The sequence below is a fragment of the Protopterus annectens genome, chromosome 4.part0 (genome assembly GCF_019279795.1).
Source record: "Protopterus annectens isolate FY-2018-M chromosome 4.part0, PAN1.0, whole genome shotgun sequence".
Lineage (NCBI taxonomy): Eukaryota > Metazoa > Chordata > Ceratodontiformes > Protopteridae > Protopterus > Protopterus annectens.
In genome coordinates this window covers 670,825,902-670,846,396 of record NC_056733.1, presented here as the reverse complement: position 1 = coordinate 670,846,396, position 20,495 = coordinate 670,825,902, and the positions used below count along the sequence as shown (strand labels likewise).

The 20,495-nt window shown below is 36.8% G+C and overlaps 1 protein-coding gene across 1 annotated transcript in view; it reads right to left on the bottom strand.

Moving 5' to 3' along the window:
- The window catches only part of HVCN1 (hydrogen voltage gated channel 1), a 295,315-nt gene extending 275,538 nt beyond the window's left edge, over positions 1 to 19,777 (bottom strand). The window contains exon 1 of the mRNA XM_044068634.1: positions 19,646 to 19,777. The gene's annotated coding sequence lies outside the window, so the exon portion shown is untranslated. The remainder of the gene's footprint in view (positions 1 to 19,645) is intronic.
- Positions 19,778 to 20,495: the final 718 nt, after the last annotated feature.

Sequence of the window (20,495 nt, the reverse complement as noted above, 5' to 3'; positions counted from 1 at the left end):
AACATAATATACTTGCTGAAAGCCAACATGGCTTTAGGCCATTCCACAGTACTACTACTGCCCTCTTATCTTTTACTGATACCATAAACAAAAACCGCAATAACAATGTTCTCTCTTCCTCTCTATTTATTGATCTCTCAAAAGCATTTGATATGGTAAACCACTATCTACTTATAAATATTCTGAAATCACTCTCTCTTGATACTATGGCTGTACAGTGGTTTACTTCCTACCTCAGCAATAGGCAACAGGCTGTGCTCTGGGAGAATAAACTATCATCCCACCTGCCAGTCTCACTGGGTGTCCCTCAGGGCTCCATTCTAGGCGCCCTCATTCTCAATATTTATCAATCAATGATCTCAACCTAGCTATTCCTCAGGCAACCTGCATACAGTATGCAGATGATTCAACTTTAATCTGTGCAGCTGAATCTTCATCTGAACTACAATCCCCAACTCAGAAAATATTTACCGTAGTAGAGACTTGGTTCTTAAAATGTTGCCTCCTCTTGAATCCCAAAAAAACAAAGCTCCTTCTCTTTACTCCTACCCGTAAATCCATGCCTTTAGATTTCACTGTTATTTCTAACAATGGCACCCTCATATCCCCTGATTCTACCACCAAACTCCTAGGAATTACAATAGACAATTACCTCAGCTTCGATACCCATATTAATAACACTATAAAAACAGTCAACAGAAAAATGGGCTCCCTATACAGGATCAAATACTTTATCACTCCAACAGCCAGAACTACTATTGCCCACTCTCATCTAATCTCAACACTTCTCTATGCCTCACCAATTTACACCAACCTATCCAAGAAGAATCTTCTCAAACTAACTACATATTACAATAACATTGCCAGATTTGCTACTGGTAATCCCTTTAGAACTCATCACTGTCAGAATCTAAAACAACTAGGATGGCTTGAACTGCAAAATCAGCTTCATTTTAACCAACTTACCATTGCTCATAAGATCCTCAACCAGCCTAACAACACTCCTATACTCTCAAACCTCATTACTTGTATACAAATCTTAATACTTTATGCTCTGCTAACAAACTTCTACAAACTTCTACTTAGCATTAGTAAGTCTAACAACATGGCAAGTAACTCTCTTTTCTCAAACACAACTGGGAAATACTGGAACCTTCTACTTAGTGATCTTACTTCACTTCCTTCCCTACCCCACTTCAAACAAAAACTCAAAATATACCTTAGAACACACTGGTTATTCACCAACCCTGACTAACCCACTACCTCTGTGACTAAATTTCTCCTAACTCCATTTTGACTTTAATTCAATGCTCTTTACTGCAAACTTTGCAAGAATTGTAAACCCGCATACAGTTATGATCTACCTCACATGGATATCTTGTTCAATATGTTGTAAATACTCTTCTGCAACCATTCTCAGGAATTGTAAACCTGAAAAAAGTTCAGTCTACCTCATGTGAATATCTTGTTCTATATTATTGTAAATATTGCTCTGCAATGTACTGTAAAATGTTTTGTATCATCTGCTATGTTAACTTGATTGTAACCTTATACATTTTGGTATAATGGATCTGTCTTGGAGCTTTTCTCCCCGGGCCTCTACTGAAAATGGACATATATCCAGTTGGACTAGCCCGGTCAACAAATGTAAAATACATAATAAATAAATAAATATTTGTCAATTGAGAGGGTTCACTATGTGTATGTTCCAAACCTGGACATCAAAAAGCAGACAAGATCTAAATTAGTATATATGCCATCATAATAGCAAAAAAAGCTGCACCTGACAAAACTGTGGAAGAAGGAAATGTATTAAACTGAAGACACCAGATTGTTTGTGGAAAATGGATTACTCATTGTACACCAGGTAAAAGAAAAAAAAAAAAAAAAAAAAAAAAAAAAAAAACACAACCTGCAATTAAAGACGGTTTAACAAAAATTAAGTGCTTACATTAATAATTACAAGATGTCTTCAGACCAAGTAAGTTTATCCCAGATACAGGAAAACAGAGGCAGGTGTGAGATTCAAGCTGTTATATCCGTCTTCAAAATAATTTTCCTTAAGGATCAAAGTAATTTGTGGATGCAAAACAGGCTAAGGGAAAAAAAATAAAGTTTAGCCAACAAAAAATGACCCAACAAACTTATAGGGATTCATCATTTCAGTTTTCTTTCAATAAGAAAGCCCATAGAGAGACTGACAATGATTTTTTTCACTGTGCCAAAGGAAATGCTTTAGTGAGAAAAAGTCTGGGAGATGACCAGAAGGTCCAGAGATATCTTGTGTTCATACCAAAGACTGACGATGGGAGACTGAGATAATTAGGAAGAAGACCAGCAAGTAGTGACAGAACTTTAAAGCAACATTTCTACTAGATATAGTCAACACATGAACTGTGATCCTGCAATAAGTAGATGGAAAAGACTGGAAGTATGTTGACTGTGCTGAATAGGCAAGAAAACTGTAAAGTATAAACTCCATTTTGTCATTAACATTTAGAAGGACACTGAGTAAAGAAGTGGTAGTTGGTAAAACAGTTCTTGCTCATTACAGCTGCATAAAAGTTACCTGATATAAAATGCATAATTTGTTATGAGTTTAAAGCAGTCTTATTATAGTATGCAGGTAGAGTTATTTTAAACATGAAATGGGAGAGTTGCATCCATGACTGTTGAATAAGCTAGTGATATTAAGGTAAGAAAGTACTCATCCTTAGTTGTAATTTATTCTGGCTTTATACTACAACAAGAAAGGTCTGGAGAGATATGGAAAGAAGCAAATTAAAGCGAATAGATTATTGTGATATTTGGCTGCTGGGGATGTAAATATGTATTAAGCATATTATATATAGAATCATGAGATAATAGTAGTAACTTTCCCCATTTTTATAGAAGTTGATGTCTAGATTAATGTTTTAGGTTAATATATTTGTGTAAAAATAAGTGAAAGGAAAAAAAATGATGAAGACCATTTATTTCCCTTTCAGGCAAGCAGCCTGAAAGTGCAGGTGTGAGTTTTCTGGTCAGTGTGTTCTGAATGACCATTTATGTGGATCTGACAGATGTAGGGGTAGATTCCAAAAAGAGTTGCTGTCAGTGTAAGTCTGCCCTGATTCCAATAGACTTGTCAGTGTAAGAAATACTTCAGTGTAAGGCCCATCTATAAACAGGCTTATACTGTGGGCTACATTTCAAAAGACCTGCTCTCATTGTAAGAGGTCACTCCTCCATTACATCCTAAAATTCAATTGTATGAGGAAAATGTGTGAACGTGACATAAGGAGTGATTTGAAGTGTAAATTTTAAGTATTCCGAGTCTAACAATATTGCTGAAAATGAAAAATGACAGACGATCTTAAAAACATAGTATTAAAATTATGAAACCAGTTAAAAGCGTGGTTTAGTGATTATGAATAAAATTGATTACATGCTTAAAAGGAAATGTCTTTTGGTAGATGACACATACATTTGTTTCCATTAATGTACTCGAAGCATTTGTTTCTATTAATGTACTCGAAGCATATCACAGTTAGACATTGCTCGTTCGATTCTCAGTTAGAGCGTCTTCTGTGTGGCGACATGCGTGAACGGGCGTTCCTTCATTGAAGGTTGTGCGTTAGGCCCGGCAAGCCAGCACGTAAAACTCTACTGCCAATCATTACCGGACCGGAGTTCTGCTGTGGCGACCCCTAACCGGGAAAAGCCGAAAGACACAAACAAATGTACTCGAAGCATATAGGATAATTCAAAGCATATAGGATAATTCGAAACAATGTACAAGATTTGCTTATTGAACAACAAAACATAGTAGAGTTCAGTTACTTAAATGTAACCAATCCTGCAGCCCCCTCCATTTTCAGAGTCCTAATATTCATGAAAAATACTGCACAACCCCCAATATGCCCTACTGTTGATGCGTGTGGGAGTATTTTTCACCCATGCGCTAAATTCCTAGATGAAAAACTTAAAACCTTCATCCAACAGGAATCACATGTGCCACAATTCCTGGGAGTTCCTACAAAGTGAAAACTATTCAATTTAAAACTTCATACACATTCATCACTATGGGAGGGAAAGATCTTTATACTGTAATACCCCACAAGTTCAGTTTAGAATGGTTTCTTGAATTTCTATTTGATAAAGGAATATCACAAGAATGAGTGAATTTGTATGAAAATCTGTTAGATATTATATTGAAAAATAACTTTTAACATTTGAAAAACAGCTATACCTACAGAGTAGATGTTTCACAGTGGGGTCTTCATGTGTGTCGGGTCGTATGCAAATATTGCAATGATTCAATGGGAGAAAAAAAATCTATTCAACTCAGAATTATGATTCAATGGGAGAAAAAAAATCTATTCAACTCAGAATTCTAGTCTTATTGCAAGTTAAACACGTTTATTTTATGGGACGGTGAAAAAGGAGTCAATACCTCAGTTTACTGATTATATAAACCTCAGCACTAACTTTCTGAAATTCACTCATACACACCATGATGAACATATTGCATATTTAGAATGTCTGGCTCACAAAAGATAATATTTTTTTTCCTAAAATATACAGAAATCCCACCTACTCAAACAGCTTTTTGCACTTTCAAGTGTGCACCATTAACCCAGAAAAAAGCTGTTGTGAAAGGGCAGTTTGTGCAATCTGCCAGGATGGACACTTTAGAGGAATATTTTTGGGTTGAATGCTTAAAACTAAAATGTATGTTGACTTGACAATAGCATTATCAACAAGTGGGAGAAACACTTTTTAACCCTATTTTATGTAACGCAGCCAGTCTTCTCATTAATAACAGTCCTAACAATAGACATATTAACATTATTAGAAGTTCTCAGTGCACTAGCAAACAAGCTAATATTAAAAGTGCATTTATTACCACCTTTTCTATGGACAGCAATGTGATAAAACATGCCCTTGTAAAAGAACAGGCCCATCCTGTCAGATGATAGGAAAATAAAGGAAAATGTAGGTGAAGCACCTTATGTTATTTATAGGATGGGCATGAATTTAAAAGCCATTATTGAAAAGGAAACCAAGTTTAATAAGAAAATAGCATGAGTAAATGTGGTCACTGAAGTTATTGTAGATCTATTATTGTACAAGATGAAGATTTTATAAATAACAATGTGGTTAAAATGAATGGCATATATAACTGCAACACTATGAGAGTTGTGTCTCAGGTTCTATATTGGAAAAACTGAAAGGAAGTTTAAAGGCAGAATTTATGAGCACCAATCTAATAATTATATCAGATCATGCACCAGTAAAAACTAAGACAAAGGTGCAAGGTAATGATGTTAATGAGACAGTGGCACTTTCCTACTTATTTGTTAAAAAGAGAAACGTTTAAGGAAAGGGTAATGGGCATAATGTGAGAGTTATTAACTTTATCATGAAACACAGAAATAACACTCCAAACTGTTTGGAACTAGTTATTTTTCTCTCCACATCCTCATCAAACCAATTAGGAGGACAATGCCAATATTCTAACCAAAATTTAGCTTCAGTTTCACCCTGTCTACTCACCTTTCAGTCCTACCCCAACTGCTAAACCACAACCTTACCCAAAACCTCCCTTGATTAAATCCTATCTGAACTGTCTAAGACTTACCAATAGTGCTTGGTGGACACAGAATATGTACCCAACTGCAACTGCCAACCATTACTTTTCTCAGCATTCTCAGCATCTACTTATCTATTTAAATGTTTGCATAGTGATACCACTACACAAGGGTATCTCCAACACAGATCCAGGTAGTTATAGGCTCACACTTCAAATTTTTTCAGACTTGCATCAAAGTTGAACTTGTTAACAATGGCCGAAGGAAACTTGATCCAAATCAATGTGACTTTGTAAAAGTCAGATCTTGCCTACTCAACTTAATCTTCTTTGAAAAGGTTACAATTTGTCCACAATGCTTATATGGGTCTGGCCAAGTCCTTCAATGCAACCCCCTACACGTGTTACATTACTACTATGCAAAAAGTCTAGAATTTCTAGACAGAGGACATTTAGCAAGAGTAAGAGAGAAACTACAGGAAAGAAAAATACATTAAAACTGTAAAAAAAAAAAAAAAAGACAAAAATGTATGTTTCTTAGAACAGATAAACATTTTACAGACAAAAATATTGGGTGCCTAGAAAAAGAAGTGACAGAGGAAGTGTAAAAGTATAAAGAACAAAAAAACAGAGCTTTTTAAAAAGGTATGAAAAAGAAACATGGACATGGGAGAGAGAGAGAGATCTGATACGGAGCTATATACTGTATCTATATCATTATATATATATATATATATATATATATATATATATATATATATATATATATATATATACACACACACACATATATATATATATATATATATATATATATATATATATATATATATATATATATATATATATATACACATACACATACACACACACACACACACACACATATGCACACACACACATATGCACACACACACACATATACACACACACACACACACATATACACACACACACACATATACACACACACACACACACACACACACACACACACGAGAAATCCAAACTAAAAATCAGTAGAAAGAAATGCAGCTCCAAAGATATTTGAGAAAACAAGCAAAGGCACCTGGATATGGTAATCAAGAGAAATTCATGTGATATAACAGAAATAAACAGGATATACTACTGTGTAGCTAAACTAATAAAGGATAACATGTTAACACAAAAATGTAGAGTAACAAAAGGAAATGCAGGGAACAAGTACAATACCATCACGGATCCATCAAATACAGACAACTATAAAGCAATTAAGACAAGAAGTATCACCGTTAGAATAGACAAAAGGGAACAATCAAATATACTTAGAAAGACAGACATGGTAAAAGCAAAGCACAGCATCAAAACAGAACAGGATTTAGCATACACTATGGGCTCCAGATGATTGTCACTGTTGAAGTGACACTCTCAGTCCTACATGCAAAAAAGGGAAAAGGGGCTGTAGGTGGATGTTTGGATGGATTTCCTGCAATAAACTAAAAAGGACAAGAAGAAAATATCCGCGCATACTGAAAAACGTAGATATGCAGATAAATATAAAGGAAAAGCACAAAATAAACAATTTATTAAGGACCCGAAAAGGTTATATAGAGAATTGGGAAATAAAGCAAAAGGAATAGAAACTCCATAAAAAAAGAACAAGGTACATTTTGGAGAAGTATTTATGAAGACCTCGTTGAACATAGCAAAAATGCTGAATGGAGAAAAGAATTAAAAGAAACAGTAAGGAGCTCTAATGTCCAGGATATGAAATGGGATGAAGTAACAGCTAGCAAAAAATGAGACGCATTTAAAAGAAAAATCTCCCAAGTGGAAAACTCCATCCCAAATACAGTACCTAACTTTTTAACTATTTTAAGTTAAAGCTGTTTAACATCTTTACACAGAGATATAGCACTGAGCAAGAATTACTTAAATGCACATCCCAGACAGACACCAAACTGGCTGACAAGAAAAATGATACTCCTCCTTAAGAGTGAACCTGCAACCAATCTAAGAAGGGTCTACATTAGAACACTGAATGTTCTAAATAGCAAATTCTCACGAGCGAAAATGCAGGACCTCGACGTTTACAGTACAGTGAAGATTGGAATATTTGCCCTTTCCTCACTGTAGTGCGATCTCAGAGTTGGAATATATATTTAGTGGGAGAGGGTGTTTTCTAGGTCCTGCATTTTCGCTCATGTGAGCGTTTGCTATTTAGAACATTCAATGTTCTAATATAGAGCCATTTAAGAACTATAGACCAATAACTTGTCTTCCAGCAACATAAAAATTGTGTGTGTATATCTTTTTATAAAAATTAAACTTACGACAACTTATCAAACCTGGAAAACTCAAAAAAAAAAAGGAACAAATGATTTTGTACCATGTAAAATGATTTATTGATCATGGAGTTTTCTTAAAAATATACAAGTAATATTGCAGTTTGCTTTATCATGATGTGCTTTGTGCTGGTGGTGCACTTCCAGCTTTTTTCCTTTCTTTTCACTGTAGTGTGACCACGGAATTGTTATATGTAAGTTAGGGGGTGTGGGGGGAAGAGTGCCTCACATGGGGAGTGTGTGAAAGGCTCGTCTCCCAACAAAAATATTTGCTCTGTTTTCTTTCTTTGAGATTCAATATAAGTTGAGCTTCTATAAAATGACATACCCACAAATTAGATACTGGGATAGGTGCAGACAGAGTTTATAATCATATAGAAAAAAATTAAATTATGTCAGTAGCACAAAAAGGTAATAAAAGAAAGTCATATGGAATGAAGGGTCATTTGTTGCTAAACAAAACCATAATAGACACTTGCTAAAAGGGGAAGAATCTAAGTATGGCATAGATAGATTACAGAAAGGATCTGACAGCATTTCATATTCGTGGATAACGGAGTGCTTACAGATGTACAAGATACACTGATATACCCTACATTGATCAATTACATTACAGTGCCCATGAAACAGTGGCAAATGACTTTCCACTTGTGTCATGAGAAAGGGCAAATTATTATCCCAGGGATAAACATTCAAAGGGGAATGTTTCACAGTGATTCTTTGTCACTGCTGTTGTTTTGTCTTGTAGATGGGAGTGTATAAGCATTTGGGAATAGATGAAGCATTGGCAATAAAACATGAACGAACGAGAATAAAGCTCAATATGGAACACTTCAGAAATCTAAAACTAATACTGAAAACTGCTCTGACATCTAGAAATAAAAGTTCAAGTCAATTTGCTCTTCCTGTTCTAACTTGCAGCTTTGGGATGATTGATTGGTCCCAAAAATATTGAATCAATTGAACATGAAAACAAAGAAGCTTCATGCTTATCAAATCATATATAAAAATCAGCATATACCAATATTGCATATTCCTTGATCTGAAGGAGGTATGGGCTTCCTCAAAATTGACTACACATGTATATCTGCAATCATGGGACTGGAAACATATCTAACCTCATCCGATCTAAACATTGTGCAAGTTTTAAAACATAAGGAGAAAAAGTCTAAGATGACATCTTTGCCTAGTTTAGCAGATGCAATTTGGAATAAAGCAGAAATGCAAATCAAACCAGAAGTACACAAAAATCACATAGCAACTGAATGTGCCCCCCCCCCCCAAAAGAAAGAATAAATACAAGGAAAAGGATCATACCAGAAGAAAAAAAATAAAAACCCAAAAATATAGTGGCAAGTACAGAGATATTCTGTAAAATCACATGTTTATTAAGAACTGACATGGAAATGGTTATGAAGAGGTGAATTAAGACAAAAAGGTGAAAGGCTAATAAAGGTGGAAAGCAGAAATAAGAGCATTGTGGAAGGAAGATGCCCAGATAGCTCCAACAGTAGTAGGAGCAACAGGTCTAATAGAAAAGAATTTATAGTAGTGCTTAAATATGCTACCAATCCATGTAAACCCATATGGATTACAGAAGGACTCAGTTCTGGGAACATTCCAGGTGCTGAAAACGAGCACTTTTAGCTAACATCAAATACTGACACAATACTAATTTCATAAACTCAAACTGCACCCTGACTTAGGAATGAGGTCCATTCCCATCATTGTATTAGAAACTCAAAACATTTGGAAAAATTAAACCCTGCACACTGTCAACAAGCTCTCCCAACTCAACAGTTCCCTCAGCGTTATCCTCTGGACAGCCAACTTGGGGGGGGGGGGTATTTACAAGATGGTAAATTTAGCGTACTTGGGTGGGTTGATACAAACTGGTAAGTTTAGTGCATCAACCCACCCAAAATACAGATACAAACTGGTACGTTTAGTGCATCAACTGGTACATTTAGTGCATTTGTACTTTGGGTGGCTTGATGCACTAAACTTACCAGTTTGTATCTGTAGTTTGGGTAGGTTGATACAGCTACAAGCTGATAAGCTTAGCATACTTAAGGTGGAATGATACATATACAAACTAGTAGATTTACTGTATGCTGGGGTGGCAGAAACACCATGAAACTAATTTTTTTAATTTTTACTTCAGTACTCTCTCACAAAGACAGAAAATATTCAGTGCAGACACTACACCACTATGGTACCTATTTAAAAATGACAAAGCAGAAAGGTGTCGTAAGATAAGACCAACAATGGCAGCATTACTTAACTAGAGTCTTGACATTAACCTGAGATGCGCCATTCTTCACCTTACGCAAGCATATTGACTGGTACTGGACAGCAGTCATGCAGAGCACAGATCCATGAAGAGTAAATATGGAAACCAGCACACATTTATTGAAAGATCCAATTAAAGCAAAAGAGGTCCATGTATTAATTTTTTCTGTGTTTGAAGTAATATTTTTTAAGCATGATTGTAACAAATAACAGCAGTTAATTGTGTGTGGGGGACCTGATAAAAGCAATTTGCCTCATATATAAGCATCGACTAGCACACTTAAACCTCTAAAACTGGATATGCTCAGCATTTCCCAGGCTCAGCATTTCCCAGACTTTGTTAATGCCAATGCACTACACTAAATTGTAAAACTAACATCCTCAAACTGATCTTTATCAACCTAACCCCCCCCCCCCCCCCATGCATGGACCTCATCCCTTATTTCTTCATTCTTGGTTAAATCTGACCACAAATTGGTCATCTCCATCAAGCCTGGTGGTAGTAGCTCACCACCAAATGAGTCCACCATTAGGGACTTCTCATGTCAAATTTGCTATAGCCTGTAGGAGACCTATGTAAAATCCCCAACTGTTCCTCATAAGTAGACCCAGCTGAGAGGGTTGCTGACTTGTTGTATTCACCTCCATTTTTTTACCAGCACCAAAACAGCTACACAGAAAATACTATACCTGTCTATCAATGATACATTCAAGAATAGACCTCTCTGGTGGAACTCCCACATTAACAAAATGGGAAGGAAGTTGTGAGAAATCTCCTTGTCTATCAATGATACATTCAAGAATAGACCTCTCTGGTGGAACTCCCACATTAACAAAATGGGAAGGAAGTTGTGAGAAATCTCCTTCTCCTTTACTCAAGAGCACACTGAAAACATGCCAGCAAGGAATTTAAGAACAGCGTCAAGTATGCTGTTTAAGCCTGTACTTAAAAATTGTTCAACCTTCGCATATCTAAAGGGTTTGTGTCTGATGCTTGGAAAAGAGCCACTGTAATTCCCCTACACAAAGGTGGCCCCTTTATAGGCCCATCAACCTCACCAGCCTTATATGCAATGCATGGAATGAATCACAGCAAAACTCATTCATATAGACATAGGTAACGTAAGTTACATATGTCTGTATGAATAGATCAGTTAAATTACCCAAGTTTGTATAAACAGATCAGTAAACTCATCTAATCCCCACTCAGTTTGGTTTTGCAAATGGCAGGTCCTGTCTCCTGAGCATTGTAAGATGTTTTTGAAAAAGTTACAGATGTTGTGGACAGTGGACATTGGTGGCTTCATGCTTGCGGTTTCTCTTTGTCTGACCAAGGCTTCTATTCCTATTCTAATTAGTACATTTGAAAAATTATACAAACCTAATGCAGGGCTGGCCTTACGTAAAACTAGTTCCCTAGGCAAAAAAAAAAGTTTCCTTTTTCTCAGTTTGTCTTATTCTTCAGTTTTTTCCTGCAGTTATTCATTCCTTCCTTTCTTCCTTCATTCAACATGCTCTACATAAGTAAGGCTGCACTCTAATAACTGGAGGAAACAACTGCATTAAGCTTTGGGTCTGGGGGCCTTGCGGTCCCCAGAAGTCATGGGGATTCTAGATGCTCTGAAGTACATTTCAGAGTTTTTAAACAACCTTTTCCTACCAGTGATTGCCTGAGAGGAAAAAAAAATGATTAAGAAAGAAATTCAGCCAGTCTTCAACTTTGCTTTCTCTTGCATCCTTTCAGCACATCCTAACTAAGGCTACCCTGTAATAACTAAATTATGCTGAGGTGTCTAATGGCTGCTAGGTACCCCAGAAGCCATGGAATTACGGATGTTCTGAGGTGCATTTTAGAACTTTTTTCTGGCCTTCTGATCCCATGATGGTCTTAACAAAAATGATGTATGCAGAAAATAAATTCAATCCTACATTTTTATTTCAAAGAATAAATAAATTAATTGTACCCAAGTTTTAATGCTGAAATCTGACCAAACACCAGTTCACATTAAAATGCGAAAACAAATGTTTTGGAAAATACATATATCATATCTGGGAAAAGTACTTGCCCCTGTACCGCCCATCTCAATATAGGTAGTCACTTTCTGTTTATCCTCCTCTGATGTTAAATTGGGATTAAAATTAAGGCATAAAACATCCAAAGTCATATTCCAAGATGATGTGGTCATATTTATATACAGTATGCCTCCTCAACCGCTATCATCAAAAGACAGTCACTTTCTGTGTACCCTTCTGATGTCAGACTGGGACAAAACTAAAAACAAAAAAAAAAAACTAATAGAACATAACATATTTGCCACCAGACATACATAAAGACATGCTTATTTACTCTCCTCAAAGATATATCCATCTATATATACACATCAGATGTAGGACTGGGAGGAAATAAAAAAAAAGTTGTTAGTTCAAGAGACAGTACAGTGCTCCTACAGCTATAATGACCCTCTGTGCACCCCTCTAAAGTTTGTGAAGAAACTTAAACAAATAATGACCACACTGTCCCCATCCCACCACAAGACTTAAGGACCTCTGAGGTTTGGAAGGAATAGTCCCCAGCTCCCAACACAAGTATAAAGTCCTGTGTACACCTGTAAGTAGGGCTGATGTTAGACTTGATGATGTTCATGGCAGTGGTGATTACTAAGCCCATGTCAAAATCCACATGTACAGCCTAGGTGTGTTTGGGTCACACATCCCCAGAAGTTCTGAAGGTCTGGGTATTCTGTGATGTATTTATCCCTTATTTTTGAAAGATGACGGTTAAACGGAGGAAGTGACAACAGGATCAATTACTTTCAACCAGACAACCCCCATCAAATGTTACTTCTATGTATAATTCAGATGTCTGTTTGTGATAAAATGTCTTTGTTGCAAACAAACAGTTGCCATACATTAAAATATTGCAAGTTGCTTCACATAACATCAGCCCTGCAAAACAAAAATAATAAGCAAACAGCACCAGCAGAAGGCAGTCATTTTCCTCCACAGAAGACAGCCACAACAATGCCTACTTTGTGGATATATCAGGTGTCCAGTTAAGTAGTCCAGCTTACTTTTCAAAATTGCACACTTGTCCTGCTGCGCCAGATAATGATGGTTTAAACTGAGCACATTTCAAGAGAATCAATTACTTTTATCGAGACAACCGAGACAACCCCATTCCCACCCAGCAATAATAGCCACATCTGATGGCTAATATTATTTCAAACCTACTTACCTCTACAGTCTAAACAAGGTGCCACATATTAAAGTACTCCAATCTATGCCAGTTACAAAGCTGGATTAATATTGCCAAAAATACCCGATTACTGGCAGTGCCATAATAATTGTAAAAATAGTAATAACACTTCTCCCACTGACACTGAGCTATTCTCCCACTCTTTGTCCAGAATTCTGCAGAATCTTCCTGCTATGTCCCTCTTACTTCTCACTCTTTTTACTTCCTTTTATTTCTGCAAAGAAACTTCTTCAGGTGCCTTTGCACCTACCTTTGAATGTTGCAAGGTGTGCACTCCCATGACTTTGCAACATTTAAGGTGAACGTAACATGACTGACAAATGCCAAGTCAATTGGAGCACCTCTCCCCTGGTGCACTCACTGTGCTGTGTCACATTTTCTTCCTGCATGGGTGCTTTATTTCTTTATTCTTTAGAGTAAAGAGTAAAAAAAAAAAAAAAAACATTGCTACAAAAATAAATACATAAATGGGGAAAATTATCCATACAAGCACAGCTCCTTAGACAGTCGCCTAGTTCACCTGTGTGTATGGCCAGCCCTCACTTAATGTAAACTCTTACATTGTCTATCAAACTGCAAACTGGCTATCCAACAGATCCTAACTTGTAAAAGATGCTTATACCCTCTAATGTTAAATTGTAACTAGTGGGCCACAAGCACCAGTGAGGGGTCCTCTCATGTTTGACATCTCCTTTGCAGACATCCATACCAATAACCTAGTTTGGTATTCACTTTACAGACTTTACAGACATCCATACCAAGAACTCAGAAGTATGATTGGCTAAGTTTGCTGATACACACAAGCTGGGCAATATTATCTGATCGTGCATGGATATGAACGGTTTCAACAAGGACCGGACTATGCCTGTATCTGGTGTATTTAAAATGTTCTCAAACTAAATACAGAAACGTGCAGCATAGTAACAATATATATATATATATATATATATATATATATATATATATATATATATATATATATATATATATATATCTCACAATCATGAGACCTGGGTTCTTATCCAGAGAATGCTCAACTTAAATTGTTTTCCACCTTATTTGGGAAATCCTTCTATCTGGCGCAGTTCCTTTCTAAAGGAATTTCTTCAAAATCCAAAGACACCCTACCACTGTACTTTCCCATCCATCAGACCCATCATTGAATAAAAACGCCATCTTTGGTATGTACAAATCCAAGCATGCCACTCAATTGTAAAAGCACCAACAACTTTTAACCAAGAAAATTAAAAGTCTTAAATCCTTTATCCCAAACAGATTAGCACAACTCTCTTAATATTCAGCAGCCTACAGAATTCTCCAGTGTGACCTCTGTCTAGATTTTTGAGCCATGAAAGACACTATCCTTTTTGAATTCTTTATAAAGCCAGCTGTTCTATAAACGTCAATACTAAGGACCTAAATTCACACCAACAAACAAGACTCCCAACAAACAAGACTCTCAAAAGTGATAAATTCTTAATGGAACACATTTCTAGCCTACGGGAAGTTACCACTACAGGTCAAGCAAAGTACTACTTTTTCTACCTAGATGGGTAGACATAAATTTATACCAGGGTTATCCTATAAGGCAGTGTTCAGTTTGGGAGGTGAACACCATTAGGTGCTTATAATGGGTGGCAAGAACATTCTGTGGGTGTCTGCTTATAGCTTTCTATCCATAGGCATCTTACAGTTCCTGTGATCACTTGCCGAATATTGTTCTTAACACATATTCTTATCTGCATTAGTCTGATAAAAAGGCAGCAAGTTGAAAGGCAATAAAGCAGAGCTGGCATGACTTCCAACATAGTTACCAGTCCACTTCTACTGGGCTTCTACTAATAGGTAAAGTCTCAAATAACATACAAACACAATCGTTCTTGTTAAGAATGAACCTTGCCCACTAAACTCTGTTCCTTGGTCACTCATTTCCCTACCTCAGTGGCTTGCTCTTCTCCTGTATATACAGGTCAATTTTAGACTATCCCTAGTACATGACCCACTCATTACCTAAATAGTAACTGAATGCTGATATTACATGTAGCCATGAAGGTCATCAGGGTGTTTTGTTTCATCATTGTTGAAAGTAGCTCCTTGCACACAGGGATGAAGAGATGCCACATATTAATTTGAAAAAGTGAGATATAATTTAATCGGGCTTCTTAAGAAAGCAGTTGCTGCTCTAAATAAAGGTAACCCTATATGTAAGGTAGCATCTAAGAATGAAAAGTAGGTGAGCGCAAGAATCCAAAGTCGGCTTTAAGCAGTGTTGTACAAGATGTGCTTGGACACAACAGTATGACATGCGGCAGTTCCCCTCAAATGGGGGACAAGGCATAGAGAATGGTCATTTCTGACAGCAAAGATGCACAGCCTATTATCAAAGGTCTTATCTCAGCAAGTAATTCTGGGACATTACCTGGGAAGGTGATTAAGGGAATAATCCTTAAATGGCAAGTAAAGCAGAGCTGGCCCAACCAAGTTTGTCACAGTACTTTAAGCAAGCAAAGTCAACATTGAGTTTCCCAGTCCCGTCATAGCACTATAATAATTACCATAATCTTTAAAGTAATCCAGTTAAATGCATCTTTTCTGAATAAAGAAACTGAGTTTTTAAAGTGCACATGTGGCATAAATCAGAAAACCAGAATAGATAAAAATCTGTGCTGGATTTCCATAGCCCACAATCAAAGCCCTTCACTAAACATTTTAACACATGAATAACACATGAAGTAATGCAGATGAAGCCAGTTCTAGAGGCAGAGTGCCTGAATGCACAGAACTGAACCTATAATAAGATTAAACTGAAACTCCTAATTGATGCCAGTGTAAGGGATGTGATGGTATTTATCTGTAAATCTACTAAGTGAGCCAGCCCAATGCAGACCCCTTTTAGCCATGACCAGGATCAGAATGGCAAGTATAAATACATGTACATTAGGGTATGCATTTCAATAAATTATACATGTATATATATATATATATATATATATATATATATATATATATATAGTTTATTTACTTCAGATGCAAAAGGAAATCAGAGTACATGCATACATGCATACACACACACACACACACACACACACAGACTAGGTGTGGAAATTTATATTTACAACTGCAAACCACTAACAACAACAACAAACTTACCAGTCCTAGCCTCAGTCCAGCTCTAGTTTGTAAGACTTACATTCTGTTACTCAACAAGATTGAGTTGTGGTTGGAGACCTGCATAATTAACTTGGCAACATCTAGAGTCAGTAGCAGGTATGGTTTGTGACCAAGCTGAATGACTGGTTTGTGCTTCTTGAACTTACCTTCTGATAGCAGTTCACTGTTTACCATGGCATAGCTGCAGTGGTGCATACAGGCTGTGAAAAAGACTGTTTGCCTACACACAAAAAAGGTTACTGGAAATCATTTCTGGAAACCATCTGCCTCAGATACACAGATCTGTAGCCATACAATGATGAACAGAAAGCAATGTAAACAATATAAAAAAAAAAGTGTTTATGAACAAATCAAAATGAAAAACTGCAATCACCAACAACAATAACCAGTCAGATGTCAAATTAAAATCTGACAGAAGATAGAGTGAGTGTGCGCTCGCGCATGTCTTTATTTTTACTTTGCTGATCAGGTGGGTGGGCTGGTCCAAAGACCCTTTTCAGCCGCGATCTAGGTGGAAATGCAGTTACAGAGATACATCAGAAATGAGAGTAATTCAGATGCAGAAAATGTCAGGTAAAGAAAGCAGTTGTTATAATCCACACAGTGATTTATAACACTGTACAAAGGCAGCATTGTTAGCATTTTATAATGGACAGCCACACAGCTATTTACAGGAAAGAGAGTGTCCCCTTTGGAGGGGGAATCACTCAAAGGCACTGTAAAAGTAGGTCTACAAGAAGGGTTAAAAGGAGCACTTTACACACAAATGGGATGAGATGGAAATTAGACCCAGTCAAAAAAAAAAACTTGTACAACTGTTTGTTGTTTTAAGAGGTTTTTCTGAAAAGGAAATATCTGCCTAAGTTCTGTGGGAAGGTGTCTTCAGCTATCAGTGATAATTTTGTTGCTGAAGTTTTTTTTCTCCAAATGAGAGTCTGAAAGGGGGTGTGAGGAGTATGAATGCACCACTGTTGTGACTTCTGACAGCATATGGGGAGGACTTGATTTGTCATTTGCTTCTTAGGGATAGGCAGAAGTTATTATTCAGGACTTAAGTGAGGAACAAAAAGCATGGATCATGCTGTAACTGGGGGCCATTTGGCTTTCTGTAATGTAACATACTTATATTCTGGATGGGGGAAGATACTAAGAAACCTACAGACAGAATTTATAGCTGATTGAAGTTTGACGGTAATGTGAGCCAAGTGGTGTGGGAGGACAGAGAGAGCATATTCTAACATTTTAGCAAGAGCTTATCTGACTTCCTAGGTAAGGTGATTTGAGACAGAAAAAAAAACAGTTTTGATTTGGGTGCTAAAGTCAGTGTGGGGTTTAAATACCAGCAACCAGTCTAAAAGAAGGACAAGTTACATGTTCTTCTCTGGAAATGTGCTCACCATTTGGAGTTCTTATTTGTAGTTGTGAGGTTCAAACTAAGTTTGTATTGTGTACCAAAAAACATGGTGGTTGTTGTGTGTATACGCACACTTGGGGCAATGTCAGCTGATATCAGCTTAAGGTCAGTGGTAAGAGGCTTTTCACTTTAGTACTGCCAGGTTGCAAAATTCTGTACAGTTTGCTGACAGAGGTAAGATTTCCGTCTTTAATACCAGCAACGTGAGTTTGGGAACAAGTCCAACTCATCTGATAGCTAGCCAGTGTTGTCTCCTGTTCTAGTCCTCTTCTCATGCCATGTCCTACTCCTCTTCCTCATGCCATGCCTTATCCCCTCCCCAACTGCCTTCTATTTCCTCTCACAAATACCAGCTAGATGGCTAATGTTAGTGGACAAAAAAGTGGCTACATTTAACAAGAGAGAAAAAATGCTAGAGGAAATTACCATATACTATCATTTATTAGCCAAACTCATTTATCATCTGGACCAGATGAGAAACAAGACCACCAAGTGAAGATGTGCAATCAGGACTGGAAAGGGTAATTGGACATATAACAATTATAATGATAACACTAATAAACATTTATACTGTACTTTTCAAAACAGGGAGCCCTCCCACTGTGCCCATCAAATACTACTGCTAGTCACTTTGTAAAGAATGCACACCTTTCCATGGGCCCTACCAAATATCACACTTAATTAACATTTACACGGTCACAAAACTGATACCATTTCAACAGCAACACGACCTCAGTTCCTGCATTAACTCCTTTAATCCAATGTCCCTTCCCAACAAAAAAAAAACAAGCAGATATCTAGGGAGTATGCCTGAAGCTTTCCATTATAAATACAGACTAAGCTGGTATTACCTTACCAGTCAGAATTACTTGTCTGCACTCTGCAGTGCAAAACAATTGCAAGCTACACACTTGATACTGTGGATCTCATTAATTTTTCATATTTAAATATATACTCAGACTTCAAAATTAAACATGGCTTTCAGACTCAAAAACATACTGCATAACAGGACAGCACATATGTACTAGACTCCTACTTAAATTTCTTTTTAAAAATACTTGCATTCAATACTCCAGTTTTAGTTTCTGAACACTTCGAATCCCGGGAGAAAAATATCTAGAACCTGGGCAAAGTACAGCTTGTACAGCCAAAATGGATTAATTTAAGAAAATAATTTGTCACATGACTACAGCATCATGGCTTTTCCCTAAAACTGCAGATCAGAAGGCATGTGATATCCTCTGGAATTCCACAGAAGTTCATTGTTTTTAAGAAACCGTTTTGTGCAGAATTAAAATACAACAGTTAAGTTGCATATACTGCTTGTGTACATATCTTTCAGGCAAGCAGCCTGTTGGGATAACTAAAAAAAAAAATCAAGTGTATTCAAAAATGATCACTTTGTTTTATGTTACCACTTTTAGGTAAGAAAACTTTGTAATACGTGAATATAAATCTACTGCATACCAAACACTTCACTTGCCAGCAACAGAGTTCTGGAGAAATGTTTCTTTAGAACAGAAAGAACTTGCTTCAATGTTTCAGACAGTTCTACCAAAGAAAACAGAATTAAAACACACAGTCTGTTGTATGAAATATATTAAAGTTCAGCTTACCAAAATGTACAGCCCTTCTTCAGTTAAAACTCAGTCATCTGCGCAATTGTTTACCTCCAATATACTAACTAGGCTCATGCAGGCAAAAGAACCTTTGGCCAAGTCTACAGCTCCGCCTTACTCATTTCTTTAGTGATCTAGTGTTACAGCTTTCCTGATTCCTATGTCCTCTAGTGCTGAAGAGCTGTTACTGCATGTTACTGTTGCAAAGCATGTTCCAAGCTGTATCATATTTCCCAAGGAAGGTAGCAACATTCTTTCTACTTTGCTTACCATCAAATTATTAAAACAAAGGAAATCTAGATTGTTTAGTATTACTTCAACAACTGCTTTAAACTGTGAATAGAATGCTTGATTCTTCCGCTTTGTAAAAGTTCATTCATTTTCCAAAACACACCTCATACCACACAAATGAGTCATGGGGGAGTTGGAGTATATCCCTATACTCAACAGGTGTTGCAGAGAAGCTAATGCTGAACAGGATGTCAGTCCATCACAGGATACAATCGAACCTGCAAGCAACTTAGAAATCACTAATTTACCGACAGCATATTTTATGATGAGGAAGCACCCCCCCCCCAAAAAAAAATGCAACCCCAGAGGAGAACATGCACGTTTCACACAGAAGGCACCTCAGCCAAAAACTAAACTGCAGAGCCAACTACTATGAGGGAAGAGTGCTAACTCTTGCACCACGTTTTTGATTATTCATATATCCCCTAGAGTCACTGACAGGACTACTGCCGAGCAGCTGAAGTTGAATGCAACCACACACCTTGTTATAAATGAAAATGTTTCAATTGCACCAGTTTTTAAACTGAGAGCTGCAAAGCTATAATGTTTTTCAACA